General features: G+C 47.0%; 2 protein-coding genes across 3 annotated transcripts in view; one reads left to right on the plus strand and one right to left on the minus strand.

Annotated features, from left to right (window-relative positions):
- The window catches only part of BRF1 (BRF1 RNA polymerase III transcription initiation factor subunit), a 261,227-nt gene that overhangs the window by 208,482 nt on the left and 37,412 nt on the right, over positions 1 to 15,333 (minus strand). The window lies entirely within an intron of this gene.
- BTBD6 (BTB domain containing 6) overlaps positions 1 to 15,333 on the plus strand; it is a 128,910-nt gene that overhangs the window by 46,373 nt on the left and 67,204 nt on the right. The window lies entirely within an intron of this gene.

Below are 15,333 nucleotides of genomic sequence, written 5' to 3' on the forward strand. Positions count from 1 at the left end.
GAGGAGAAAAGGAAACTCAGTGCTGGAAAAGTAGAAAGTATGAGAAAGAAACTCAAAATAACCCCACCTTGATTTTGTTTAATACAGTATAAGATGGTGAAATAAGATGGGGCAAACAGAAACTAACAGGCTTTCAAGATTCTAATCAAAGCAAATGGACACCCATCTCAGATTAAACAAATATCAACACACCATAGACAACCTGAAAGAACAACTAGAACAAACTATGACTTCTGAACACATCAACACGCTGACAACTACAATCAAGACCACATCACTGAGACAAGCCAAAAAAAGGAAAACCAAACTCCAAACCAAACTACTTAAACTGAATTCCAGAAACAAAGAGGCACCAGAATCACAATGGGTGGTCAACATGTCCAGCCGCCCACTATCCACTGCAGAACACAATATCCTACAGAAAGAGGAGCCCCTCCTGTGCTCCGGGCATTTCCTCGATTGCTTCCCTGGCCGGTGATGGTTCATTGCCGGGCGATCAGGTTCGTAATCTCTTTGACAGCTCGGGCGCGCCTCTTGGTCTGGTCTTGTCAATTGCTTTCTTTGCAACATTGTATCTTTCCCTTCCGTGCCTCTGGCTAGAGTTGATACTTTGTTGCCAGCACCTGTTGCTCTCTTTTGTTACCTAGTTGCCTTTTCCCTTAATCCGCCAGGGACCCATTTCCCTGCATTGTCATGCGAGCCGTTGCGATGTCACAAGCATCGCAACGGTGATCATGACATGCTGCCCCCCTTTGAGAAGGTTAAGCCGTGGGTTTGGAGGGGTAGGCGATATGGAAGGTGCGGATCAGGTCTGGAGCCTGGATGTTGCAGGCAGCGACCCACTCAGGGTGCGGGAAGTGTTCCCATTTGATTAAGTATTGGAGGGAGCCCCGTAGCTTGCGGGAGTCAAGTACCTCCTTTACTTCGAAGTGTTGCTGCCCGTCTATCATCACTGGTGGGGGGGGGGGGTCGTGCATGGGTGCCACCGGGAGGGGTCACTTGCTGGCTTGAGTAAACTGCAGTGGAACACCGGGTGCAGTCTCTTTAAATTATGGGGCAGATCCAAGCGCACCGTGACTGGGTTCACGATCTGTGTCACCTGGAATGGCCCAATAAACGTGGGAGCCAGTTTTTTGGACGGTTGCGGTGATTTTATGAATCTGGTGGATAGGTAGACCATGTCCCCCACCCGAAACGTTGGTTGTTGGTGCTGGTGTTTGTCCACTTGTATTTTGTAGGTGGTTTGTGCCTCTTTAAGCGCGTCTTTGATGATCGGCCAGGAATCTGCAAGTTTCGTACCCCACTCACAGGTGGCTACTGCTGGGGACGGGGGTTGGGGTAACTCAGGGATGGGGACGAACCCCCGACCCAACACCACCCCAAAGGAGGTTTGTCCCGTGCTTTGATGTATCGTGTTATTGTATGCGACCTCTGCAAACAGGAGTAAGTCCACCCAATCGTCCTGGTGGTAATTGATATAGAAGCGGAGGAATTGTTCCAGTGTGGCATTAAGGATCTCCGTAGATCCGTCCGTCTGGGGATGCCAGGAGGTTGACAGGGCTTGCTGGGTACCTATCAGTTTTAAAAAAGCCCGCCAGAATCTCGAGGTAAATTGTGTGCCCCTATCAGTCACCAAGCAGGAGGGGCAGCCGTGTAGGCGGTACACGTGGACTAGGAACAGTTTTGCCAGCTGTTGTGCTGACAGGATCGAGGCGCAGGGGATGAAGTGGGCTTGTTTTGAGAAGTAGTCTTTTACTACCCATATGACCGTTTTCTTTTGGCTAGACGGTAAATCCACAATGAAATCCATTGAGATTTCATCCCACGGGCGGGAGGGTTCAGCCACGGGTTGCAGCGGCCCCTGGGGTTTACCAGCCGGCCGCTTGGCCATTGCGCACACTGGGCAGGACGCCACATACTGCTTGATGTCCTTCCTCAGCGAGGGCCACCAAAACTGCCTCCGAGTTAGATGTAGGGTTTTCAAGAACCCAAAGTGACCAGCCTGTTTGCTGTCGTGCGATCTGTTGAGGATCGCCTGTCATTGAGAATTAGGTACGTATAACCTTCCCTCCGCCCACGCGAGGTCCTGGTCCATGGTGACCTTGTTGGGGTTGGCGAGGAGCCAGGGGTCTGATTTTAACGCCGTTGCAAAATCGGACTGTAACCCACCTGGCATTTGCAGTTGCCTGCGTCTAGGGGCGAGTTGCGCCGGGGTTGCTCGTGAGGGGGGGCCAGGCTGTCCCCGAGCGCACCCCCGGGTGACCACCGCCAGACCCAGCTGGGAATCAGAGAGCACCATCCCCACGATGTCGTAGATAGGCTCCACATCCTATGGCAGTCGGGAGAGTGCGTCTGCCAGGAAATTCTTTTTCCCTGGGATGAACTTCAGCTGGAAGTTGAACCGGCTGAAGAAATGAGCCCAGCAGATTTGTTTGGGGCTGAGGCGTCAGGGCGTGCGGAGCGCCTCGAGGTTGCGGTGGTCTGTCCAGACCTCAAACGGGCAGGTTGTCCCTTCCAACAGGTGGCGCCAAGCTTCCAGTGCTGCTTTAACTGCAAAGGCTTCCTTTTCCCACACGTGCCAGCGCCTCTCTGTCTCTGAAAATTTTCTGGAGAGATAGGCGCATGGCTTCAGGATTCCAGCAGAATCCTTTTGCAGCAGGATGGCCCCTATGGAGAAGTCGGAAGCGTCCACCTGCACTACAAAAGGCCGTTCGAGGTCCAGGTGGGATAGAATTGGCTCCGCTGTAAAGAGCACTTTTAACCTGTCAAACACGCTTTGACAGGCGGGAGTCCAATTAAGCGCGGCCCCTGGGTTTTTTACCTTGCGTGTCTCCCCGACACCTTTGGTTTTCAGTAAATCAGTTAAGGGCAGGGCAATTTCCGCAAACCCCCTCGTGAAGGACCTATAGAAGTTTGCGAAACCAAGGAAGTTTTGAAGCTGGCGCCTGGTGTGTGGGCGCTCCCAGCTCAAAACTGCCTGAACCTTCGCTGGGTCCATCTCTATGACCTTGTCAGAGATTCTGTAGCCTAAGTAGTCCAAGCGCAACTTGTGGAACTCGCACTTGGACAGCTTGGCGTAAAGTTTAGCTTTCCGGAGTTTAGTGAGGACTTGCCTCACTAACCTCTTGTGTTCCCTCTGCGTCCTCGTGTAGATGAGGACATCATCCAGGTATACTAGTACGCCCTTGAACAGATGTTCATGCAGTACCTCACTGATGAGTTGCATGAAGACCCCCGGGGCCCCCGCCAGACTAAAAGGCAGCACCTTGTATTGGAAGGAGCCCAAGGCGCAGTTGAACGCCATTTTCCACTCGTCCCCCTCCCTGATGCGGATTCTGTAATACGCCTCGCGGAGGTCGAGTTTGGAAAACACCCTTCCCTTTGACAAGTGTGCCAGCATGTCCTTTACGAGGGGTAGGGGGTATTTGTTGGATAGGGAAGCGGAATTTAATCCGCGGTAATCGGTGCATAGTCTCAGGGTGCCGTCCTTCTTTTCACAAAATAGGACGGGTGCTCCAACCGGCGAGTTCGCTGGTTCTATGAAGCCCCTGGAGAGGTTTTTGTCCAAGAATTCCCGCAGCGCCGCTAATTCTCTCTGGGTCATGGGGTAGATCTTGGGCTTGGGTAATGGGACGTCTGGGAGCAGTTCAATTGTGCAGTCCGTCTTGCGGTGGGGGGGTAATTGGTCCGCCTCCTCTTCTCCGAAGACATCTGCAAAGTCCACGTATTGCTCCGGCAGTTCTTCTGGGGAGGGGGTCGTGGGTTTGGTCGAGTTCCGCCCTCCCCACCGTCAGAGCAGATGATTTGTCCGGCGTCGGTGCCTGGTAGACGCCGTCTTTGAACGTGATGGAGCGTGTCCTCCAATCTACGTGTGGGTTGTGGCGTGCTAGCCAGGGGATCCCCAGCACTACTATGGGTTTCCCTACCTGGGTTACCTCAAAGTCTATGGATTCCTTGTGGGTGCCCATTGTCAGGGTGACCTTTCTGGTCCCCTGGGTGGCCAGTCCCCTCCCCCCCCCGCTGTAGAGCCGTCGAGTTGTTGGAACGCCAGCGGTTTAGGGAGGGGGAAGCAGGGCAGTTTTAGTGCGGCGACAATGTCTGGGTGGATCAGATTTCTGGAGCACCCAGAGTCCACCAGAGCCTCGACCGCGATGGCTCTAGGGCCATACGAGAGTTCAATTGTCCCTGCCAGGATGGAGCAATCGTCACGCACCCTGGGGTTGTTGCGCCCCTTCTTTACCACCTGCCCAGCGGCGCTGCTTAGAGCAGGTGGGGGGCGTTTTCTGCCGGCTGTTCTTGGGCGTCGATCACGTCCCCTGCGCGGTAGGCGTCCGCTTCCTCATCCGGGGTTGCTAGCACGCCTGTCAGACGTCTGGGGGGGTTGGATGGCTTGTGCGGTGTCTTTGGTGTTGGTCTGGGCGGGCGATCCATTGTCCTGTCTTTGAAACAGTCCGCCGCTCGGTGGCCCGTCTTCCCACACTTGGTACATTGCCCGCGGGCAAGCCTCTGTTGTTGGTCTGCGTCCCAGGTCGGGCCCGACTGTGGGACTGGTCCTCTTGTGCTGGGAGGGATTTTGTCATTTGCAGTCGTGAGCAGGAACATGCACTGAGCGTGCTCCGCTTTTCCGGCTAGGCAAATCCACCCGTGAAGGGAGGCTGGGTCATCCCTGTAGAGTGCCCATTGTAGCACCTCCCGGTTGAGGCCATCCTTGAACATGTCGATCAAGGTGGCCTCAGACCATTCTGGGATTTTGCCTGCGAGGACCTTGAACTCGAGGGCGTAGTCAGCCACCGCTTTTCTTCCTTGGCGAAGCACTTTAAGTGTGCTCTTGGCCCTTTCATTCGCCAGGGGGTCCTCGAAGTAATGCTTCAGCTCGGCTAGGAAGTCGTGGAAATTGGCCACGGCTGAGGCTCCGGACTCGGACATCTGCACGTACCAGTCCGCAGCCCTGCCTTTGAGCTTGGTGGCCACTGCCGAGATTTTGGCTGCTTCTGTGCCGAAGGAATGGCCGTATTGGGCCATGTAGTCCCTTGCATTTGTAAGAAAGAAGGACAGGTTTGTGGGGTCTCCGTCAAATTTTACGGGGAAGTCTTTGGCAAACCCCCCAATTTGCGGGACCCCTACCTGTGGGTGGTGAGGGATGGCCCCCACTGGCCTGGGGCCACGAAGCCCTGCGACAGAGTCTCGTGCTTGGCCCCTTCCGCTCGGGGTTGTTGACGGGTGGGTAGGGTGCCCCGATCCCCTCTTGCCCCCTGTGCCGCCTCAGTCTTTGAGCGCTCACCTACTATCGATGCCAGGGACTGGAGCATGTGTTCCAGGTCTCGTACCTTGGCTTCCAGGGCCGTGACCCTGTCTGGCGTGCCCTGGTCTGCCGATGTCAGGGGCTGGAGCATGTGTTCCAGATCTCGTACCTTGGCTTCCAGGGTCGTGACCCTGTCTGGCGTGCCCTGGTCGTCCGACGTCAGTGCTGCCAGATGCTGTCCGGTCTGTAGTCTTGCGCCTTCCTGCTTGGGCGTTTGGGGGTAGTGGAGCCTCCAGGTGGAGTAGGGTGTTCCCGTCCGGGGTCCTGCTCCGCTGGCCCATGTGAGGAGTTGTTGGCCCCCGACTTCGTCTTCCGTCGGGGCTCTCCCATCTGGGCTGGAGCTCCAGGTATGGAACTGGGGTGCGGTGTGGGCAGGGAGGGTGCCCGTGTCCCATCTTGGGTGCGCCGCCTCCAGCAGCTGTCGGGTCGTCTCTGCCTCCTGCGGGCCATCCTTCACGCCTCTGGTGCGAAGTGCTGACTCCATGGCCGTCCCCGGTTCCGTTATCGCCAGTGGATCTCTCCCGCGGAAAATTTTCGTCCGGTGGAGCTTGGCGAATTTGGTTTGGTGACTCTCAGCTTTATGTCAGGCTCTGCCTGCTACCCAGTAAAAACACAGACGCTAGCGTAGGCTTAGGTTCTGGATTTATTTGAGTAACAGTATGCGTGTCCTTTAAGAAAGCTGAGAGTGAGTGGAGCACGCCAGAACGGGATTTAAATAGCCCGCGCCGGTCAGCGCTCCACCCCTCCTTACTCCAGGTGCGCCCCCGAGCCCCGCCAGTTCCGTCGTCGGTAGGTGAGGGGTCGTGGAGCCCCTCCTGTGTTCCGGGCGTTTCCTCGATTGCTTCCCTGGCCAGAGATGGTTCATTGCCGGGCGATCAGGTTCGTAATCTCTTTGACAGCTCGGGCGCGCCTCTTGGTCTGGTCTTGTCAATTGCTTTCTTTGCAACATTGTATTTTTCTCTTCCGTGCCTCCAGCTAGAGTTGATACTTTGTTGCCAGCACCTGTTGCTCTCTTTTGTTACCTAGTTGCCTTTTCCCTTAATCCGCCAGGGACCCATTTCCCTGCATTGTCATGTGAGCCGTTGCGATGTCACAAGCATCGCAACGGTGATCATGACACACAGAAGATGCAAATAAATTAGAATTCTTCACAGCTCTAGAAGCAGCATTTAAAACTACAGGACTCACTACAGAAATCCAAGAGGACGTAAGACAGACAATCAGACCACAAATCAGAAAGACGTGGAAACAGAACCAACTGAAAGCAGAGGACAGAGCAGCCCTCAAACACCTAAAGATGGACCAAACTATCATCATCCTCCCAGCAGACAAAGGTCACACCACTGTCATTATGGACAGATCATAGTATATACAAAAGGCCAAAGAATTACTTGAGGACAAAGAAACTTACACCCCAGTGAACACCAATCCCATACAGAAACTGGACAACCAGGTAAAAAGAATTCTCAACAACCTCACCAAGAAAGGCCAAATTACACAAGAAGAACAGAGGCGGATGAAAAGCGGTGGACCCGTCCTCCCACATTTCTACAGACGCCCCAAGATACACAAGCCGGGCATACCACTTCGGCCCATTGTATCATTACCAGGGACTCCCACATATAACATAGCTAAAGAGCTTACAAAGAAACTCAGACACCTCACAGAGGAGAGTGAACATTTGATCAACTCCCCACTACAGTGCCTCCAGAAAATCAAAAACATAAAAATAGAAGAAGATGAGATCATGGTATCATTCGATGTTACAGCTCTCTTCACATCCATAGACCCGGCACTAGCGAAAGAATCTATGGCTGCAGTTCTGTGCAACACACCTGACCTAGCCAAATACACCAAAATAGAAATACCCAGGACAATGGACCTCATCAACCTCTGCCTTACAACCTACTTTCAGTTTGATGGAGAAATATACCAACAGATCAAAGGAACACCCATGGGATCACCAATTTCAGGACTTATAGCAGAGATCATAACACAGCGTCTGGAAAGGATAGCAATCCCACATATAAAACCCAAAGTATGGATCCGGTATGTACATGACACTTTTCTCATAATACAAAAGAAACAACTGGAAGAAACCCACAAAACCATCAATAACAACTTTAATGGAATAAAATTCACAAGGGAGAAAGAAAACAACTCACTACCATTCCTGGACATCCTCATCAGTAGAGGAAATGATGGTAAGTTAGAAACACAAGTCTACAGGAAAGCTACCCACACCAACCAAGTGCTCCACTACCAAAGTAACAATCCAACCTCCCACAAGAGAAGCTGTGTAAGAACATTATTCAGACGAGCACTTACACACTGCAGCAACCCAGAACACCAGAAAAAAGAAAAAGAACATCTGCACAGCATCTTCCAACAAAACGGATACCCGCTCAACTTTATCAAAAAAATGCCTCACCACCCAACCCACTACAGCCCAACCAATGGAAACTATGAAAAGGATAACACTGCCATACATCAGAAACATCTCAGAAAACACCAACAGACTGTTACAACTACATGGCATCACCGTAGCACATAAAACAACTAAACTCCTCAAAACATATTAAGCAAGCCAAAAGATCCAATAGCCCAAGAAGAAAAAACAGGAGTTATTTACAACATACAGTGCAAAGACTTTAACAGCCACTATGTAGGACAGACAGGCAGAAGACTAGCAGAGCGCATCCATGAACACCAACTAGCAGTCAGAAGACACAATGAGAACTCCTTAATCTCACAACACATGGACAGACTCAACCATAGTTTCAGCTGGGAAACTGTGAGCATCCTAAACCAAGCCAAATCCAAAAACGCCAGAGAATTCCTGGAAGCCTGGCACTCAGACAAAGCAGCCATCAACAGACACACAGAGGTACATTCAAAGGAGACCATAGAAAAGCCAAAAGACCAGTACACTCCCTTGCCAGCAATCAACACCCAGATATGCAAAAATCAACACTAGGATTAACACCAGATGAACCATCAAACAGCACAATACACCCTAAACAAGGAACTATTAAATCAGGCAATCAACCAAGCAGCAAACAACAGCCCAATCAAAGAACTCCCAAGGAGAGAACAACACCCCTACCAACACAAGCAGGGCAAGCCACAGTATATAAACTGAGAGCGAGGCCCACTCCCTCTTTGCACTAAAGAAGTTGCCTAGTCTGGCAATGAAACATCTGCAAGAAAACAACAAGCTCAGAGAGCACCAAGGACTCCACATGTCAAGATTCTGTTATTCTACCCTACAATAATACAGGGCATTCCTATAATCCCTGTTCCCTCTATTTTTTTATCTTGCCTATCTCTAAGGGTTGACCTTCAGCAAAGGATCGTTACCTTGTCGTGGTGCTGGAGCTTGAGCAACTCAATGATGCCATGAGCTAAACCGTGAAGGGCCACCCAAGACAGGAAGGTCATGACAGAGAGGTCAGACTAAAGGCGATCCCTGGGGAAGGTAATGGCAACCCACCCCAGTATTCTTGCCATGAAAACTAAATGGAACAGTACAACCAGAGATATGTCAGTATACCATCGGAAGATGAGACCCCCCAGGTCGGAAGATGGTCAAAATGCTACTGGGGAGGAACAGAGGAGGAGTTCAACTAGCCCCAGACGTGATGACGCAGCTAGCTCAAAGCCGAAAGGACGGCTAGCGGCCGACGGTGCTGGTGGTGAACGGCGAATCCGATGTTCTAAGGATCAACACACCATTGGAACCTGGAATGCAAGATCTATGAGCCAGGGCAAATTGGATATGGTTATTGGTGAGATGTCAAGATTCAAGATAGACATTTTGGGCCTCAGTGAACTGAAATGGACTGCAATGAGCCACTTCACATCAAATGACCACCAGATCTACTACTGTGGACAAGAGGATCACAGAAGAAATGGAGTAGATTGACTACATCCTTTGCAGCCAAAGGTGGGGGACATCTATACAGTCGGTAAAAACAAGACCTGGAGCTGACTGTAGTTCAGATCACGAACTTCTTCTTGCACAATTTAGGATCAGACTAAAGAGATTAGAGGAGACCCATAGATCAGCTAGATATGAGCTCACTAATATTTCTAAGGAATATGCAGTGGAGGTGAAGAATAGATTTAAGGGACTGGACTTAGTAGATAGGGCCCCGGAAGAACTCTGGACAGAAGTTTGCAACATTGTTCAGGAGGCGGCAACAAAATACATCCCAAAGAAAGAGAAAACCAAGAAGGCAAAATGGCTGTCTGCTGACACACTAGAAGTAGCCCAAGAAAGAAGGAAAGAAAAAGGCAACAGTGATAGGGGGAGATATGCCCAATTAAATGCAAAATTCCAGAGGTTAGCCAGAAGAGATAAGGAATTATTTCTAAACAAGCAATGCGCGGAAGTGGAAGAAGACAATAGAATAGGAAGGACAAGAGACCTCTTCCAGAAAATTAGAAACATCGGAGGTAAATTCCAGGCAAAAATGGGTATGATCAAAAACAAAGGTGGCAAGGACCTAACAGAAGAAGAAGAGATCGAGAAATGGTGGCAAGAATATACAGAAGACCTGTATAGGAAGGATAACAATATCAGGGATAGCTTTGACGGTGTGGTCAGTGAGCTAGAGCCAGACATCCTGAAGAGCGAGGTTGAATGGGCCTTAAGAAGCATCGCTAATAACAAGGCAGCAGGAGACGACGGCATCCCAGCTGAACTGTTCAAAATCTTGCAAGATGATGCTGTCAAGGTAATGCATGCTATATGCCAGCAAATCTGGAAAACACAAGAATGGCCATCAGATTGGAAAAAATCAACTTAGATCCCCATACCAAAAAGGGGAAACACTAAAGAATGTTCAAAATATCAAACAGTGGCACTCATTTCACATCCCAGTAAGGTCATGCTCAAGATCCTGCAAGGCAGACTTCAGCAGTTCATGGAGTGAGAATTGCCAGATGTACAAGCTGGGTTTAGAAAAGGCAGAGGAACTAGAGACCAAATTGCCAATATCCGCTGGATAATGGAAAAAGCCAGGGAGATTCAGAAAAACATCTATTTCTGTTTTATTGACTATTCTAAAGCATTTGACTGTGTGGACCATAACAAATTGTGGCAAGATCTTAGAGGTATGGGAATACCAAGTCATCTTGTATGCCTCCTGAAGAATCTGTATAACGACCAAGTAGCAACAGTAAGAACAGACCAGGGGACAACGGACTGGTTTAAGATTGGGAAAGGAGTACGGCAGGGCTGTATACTCTCACCCTGCCTATTCAGCTTGTACGCAGAACACATCATGCGACATGCTGGGCTTGAGGAATCCGAGGCTGGAGTTAAAATCGCTGGAAGAAACATTAACAATCTCAGATATGCAGATGATACCACTTTGATGGCTGAAGGTGAAGAGGAACTGAGGAGCCTTATGATGAAGGTGAAAGAAGAAAGTGCAAAAGCTGGCTTGCAGCTAAACCTCAAAAAAACCAAGATTATGGCAACCAGCTTGATTGATAACTGGCAAATAGAGGGAGAAAATGTAGAAGCAGTGAAAGACTTTCTATTTCTAGGTGCGAAGATTACTGCAGATGCTGACTGCAGTCAGGAAATCAGAAGACGCTTAATCCTTGGGAGAAGAGCAATGACCAATCTCGATAAAATAGTCTAGAGCAGAGACATCACGCTGACAACAAAGGTCCGCATAGTTAAAGCAATGGTGTTCCCCGTAGTAACATATGGCTGCGAGAGCTGGACCATAAGGAAGGCTGAGAGAAGGAAGATAGATGCTTTTGAACTGTGGTGTTGGAGGAAAGTTCTGAGAGTGCCTTGGACTGCAAGAAGATCAAACCAGTCCATCCTCCAGGAAATTAAGCCAGACTGCTCACTTGAGGGAATGATATTAAAGGCAAAACTGAAATACTTTGACCACACAATGAGAAGACAGGACACCCTGAAGAAGATGCTGATGCTAGGGAGAGTGGAAGGCAAAAGGAAGAGGGGCCGACCAAGGGCAAGAGGGGTGGATGACATTCTAGAGGTGACGGACTCGTCCCTGGAGGAGCTGGGGGTGTTGGCGACCGACAGGAAGCTCTGGTGTGGGCTGGTCCGTGAAGTCACAAAGAGTCGGAAGCAACTGAACGAATAAACAACAACAAGGGTTGACACCTACTGACTGATGGGTGAGGAGGGGGTTGGCCTTTTAGTTGTTGTTAAGCTATATAGAGTTTGGAACTCTGCCAACATATTACAAGTCATCCAAGGATATATCAGTTGATCCCATCTAACCTTCTGCCAAATTCTGGCTAACAAAATGCATAAGGTGGAAGATAATCAATGTTTTATTGTCTATTCTAAACAAACAGCTTGCTAAAATATTGGCCTCTGCTGTCAGGAACACTATTCTTCTAGCTTTATGCAGAGAAAGTGACTTATGTCCTGGGAATTATAATTTGCTACTGCTCAAATTAATTAAAATCATGGAAGAACACTCCTTGGTTCTTTAAGGATCATTTGATCAGTATTGAGTACATACATACCGTATTTAATATCAAATTATCAAATTCTTGTTTTTAATCAATTGCTGCCTGTGAGTCTATGAATGTAATTTTAATATGCAATCCACAAAATAGCTTACTCATTCCAATTCAGATTCTAAACTGCTGCCAACTGATGGAAAATTATTCATGTGCTTTCTTTGGTAATTAATCACTTTGATTTAAGCCAACCAAGCTTTAACTGAACCACCTGGAGATTCTCTGCAGGCTTGTCTCTATACAAATCCTTTCTTAGGGGGCCTTAGGAAAACCAGGCTCCACTGCTGCCATCTTCCAGACAAGACTAACACCAAAAAGAAATGCCAATTCCCCTATTACCAAATGACAGTTCCAGCATTATTTTTCTAATTAAATTAGATGAAATTGCTCACACATATGCCAAAGCTGCACTAGGCTCTAAAGTAGACATAAAATCAACTATTCTGAACAGGCTGTGCCAATCTGTAATTTAAATAGGCTGCCCAGGTTAATAAGCAATAACAGTGTTAAGTTCCCTATAATATAGCATAGTATACACAATTTTTCTAATTCATATACCTTTTTTTAAAAAGGATAATCTATTCTCTCATCTTAAGTCAAGCCCAAAAAGAAATTATTCTTGCAGGCCACAGAGCAGCTATTTTTCTTAGGACTGTTTTTAACATTTCCAAATTGCTAGATGAAAACCTATTCCAAGGAGGAAACCGTCTGAAACCAGCACAGAAACCGTAATGTGATCACACACATATATATTCCTGAATACAGCTGTGCTGGGAGGCTGCAATGAGTTGGAGCTTCCCACACAAATCCAGTGCATGAACTTACAATGAAAATACACACTGTGATTGCTATGTTACCATCTATATACTGACTGCATGCTAATTCCCATGCAGAAATATTTTCTCTCCACCAATTTTGTAATGCTTGGTAAAACCTTTATTTTTCTTACATGAGAAATACTGTAATTTAACACTTGACTGTAATGAAATGCCATTCCATCCAGCTCTGTAAGCAAAACAATGTGGTTTTCTTGACGTTTTATGCTTTTTAACTGCTTGCAGACTGCACTAAGTACTCAGTTCAGCTAGTGGCAAGGGTGTATTTTTGTATATATGCATGTGATACAAGGAACATATATCTAAATCTCAAAGCCTCTACATAGCATCCACCGAAGTACAAACATCAATAAATATGTTCTACTGATAGCAAAGTCTAATGATTTGGCTTATACCAGGGTTTGAAATGTTCCAAAAGTCTGAGATTTCGCAAACGTTCAGCATGTAGTGTAAGAGCTTTGCTACATTAAAGACTCTTTTTTTACTGATGTTTGCATGAGTAAGTAGCAGGAGACTCTCAGGAATTCTGCCTTCCGTCTTTTCGTTCCTGTGTCTTTCTTCCTCCTCCAGCTATGTTTTTATTACCTTCTTCACAAAACTTGAGCATCAAGCTATAAGTAAAATCCCTGATTAAAAAAAGGAAATTAGCTTTGGGAGATACGTAAGACTTGTGTTGTTTAATATATGAGTTGTATCTTTTCAGTGAGCTTTTTATACTATATATCAGGGTTTCTCAAGCAGGGTTCCATGGAACCCTATGGTTCCATGGGAGGGCACTAGGGGTTCCCGGGGAGATCACAATTTATTTGAAAAATTATTTCAAATTCGGGCAATTTCCCATTTAAAAAGTAAGCTTCATTCTTTATTTTTAGTTTAAGAACACTGTTAATGCATATTTAGAGGCCTACATAGGAAACAAATATAATAATTTTGTAACTTGTGGCCTACAATTGAGCCTGAATGTGCAGGGGCTCCCCGAGGCCTGAAAAGTATTTCAAGGGTTCCTCCAGGGTCCAAAGGTTGAGAAAGGCTTCTATCTATCTATCTATCCATCCCACACACACACACATATCCAAGATGATGCAACAGGTGACATGCAACTTTACAGATGGACAAATATTTAAGTCATTCTACTCGTTTTCCACATCAGTTTAAGAATGTTTGGTCAATCCATGTGAAACTCTTTTTGCTTTTTGGGGGGCAGGCTGTATACATCTATACATATCTGTGGGCACTGGACTAGAAAAATTCAGAATACAGAAATTTAAGAATAATTTAGTTCAAGGAAGTACAAATAGATCTATCTATAAGAAAATGAAAGTTCAACATATTATTTCTCATTCCTAATATCAACCAACCTAACTGCACTATAGCCGGCACTATTAAGAACCTGAATCATTTAATTATGCCATGATGATGATGATTAATTACATTTATATGCCGCCTGACTGCCATCTTTTTCTATGTTCCAAACTTATTTTGTTTGATAAAAGAGATTCCTAAGTATCATGCATGCTTTGCAGCTTCACAAGAAAATCTATTGATTTCGCTACAATTAACAAAAAGCTTTGCTACATTCTTTTTTATATATAATGTTATTAAATTTTAAAACCAAGAGATAAATTTCTAACAGAAACTAATAAGGCTATATTCTGTATTGGCTAATCTCACAACATCCCTGTGATGCCAGCTGGGCTGACAGTGACTGGCCCAAAGTCACCCACCCAGGTTCCATGACTGAGGCTGCCCTAGAAACTCTTACCAATCCTAGTCCAACATCTTAACCAGAGCAGCACACCAGCTCTCTCACTGGTCACACCACTTAGGGCTGTTGGGAGTTAAATGAGCAATTAATTCCTCATCCCCTTTAAACAGTTTAAATTAATTTTGGATTGATGAAATCCAGCTCCAATTTGTTGACCCTATGTAAATGGAGACGGCCATTCAAAGGAGAAGGGCTGTACACCCTCACTGGTTTTCTTTTGTAAATAACATCTAAAAGAATGCAGACTATACAATAATATATTGTTCCCTAGCAATTTTCCTTTTTAACTTTCACAACACTAGATAGATGGACTTCAGCTATTTAAGAGAGAAACTATATCCATCCATCTGCTCCAAGCAGCCAATAAACAGAACAAAACTACAAATCTTTCCACTTGTATGGAGCCGAGCCAAAGGAAAAGAACACAAAATTCTTCCTCCCACCAACTGGAAAAGGTCATAAGCACTGTGGCTTTCACTTTTTCACATATGCACACACCTGGTGGAACAAGACAAGTCTAGCCCAAAATTTCAAGAAATGTGCTCTTCTAGGCAAGCGCCAACAAAATAGATTGTTTGCTTTGTATATTTCCACCATAACAAAGAGGAAATGTGCATCAGCATAAAAAACTTTTATATGGAACTAGTTGTTCCATACATAAAAAAAGCCTGTGCACATTCCTACAAGATTCACACTTTGTGTAAAGTAAGCCAAATCAGAGTAAAAAAAAAAAGTTTAGCATGATAGAGCAACCAATGTAAAGCCCAGTGTTCCATAACGCAGCACCCTCAGGTGTACAGTGGACTACTATTCCCATCATCTTCCCAGCAAGCCTGACTAAAGATTATGGGGCTTGTAATCTATCGTACCTGGATATCACCAGGTTAAGGAAAACAACTGTAAGGCTATGT

Source organism: Candoia aspera, chromosome 1 (genome assembly GCF_035149785.1).
Source record: "Candoia aspera isolate rCanAsp1 chromosome 1, rCanAsp1.hap2, whole genome shotgun sequence".
In the NCBI taxonomy this organism is placed as follows: Eukaryota; Metazoa; Chordata; class Lepidosauria; order Squamata; family Boidae; genus Candoia; species Candoia aspera.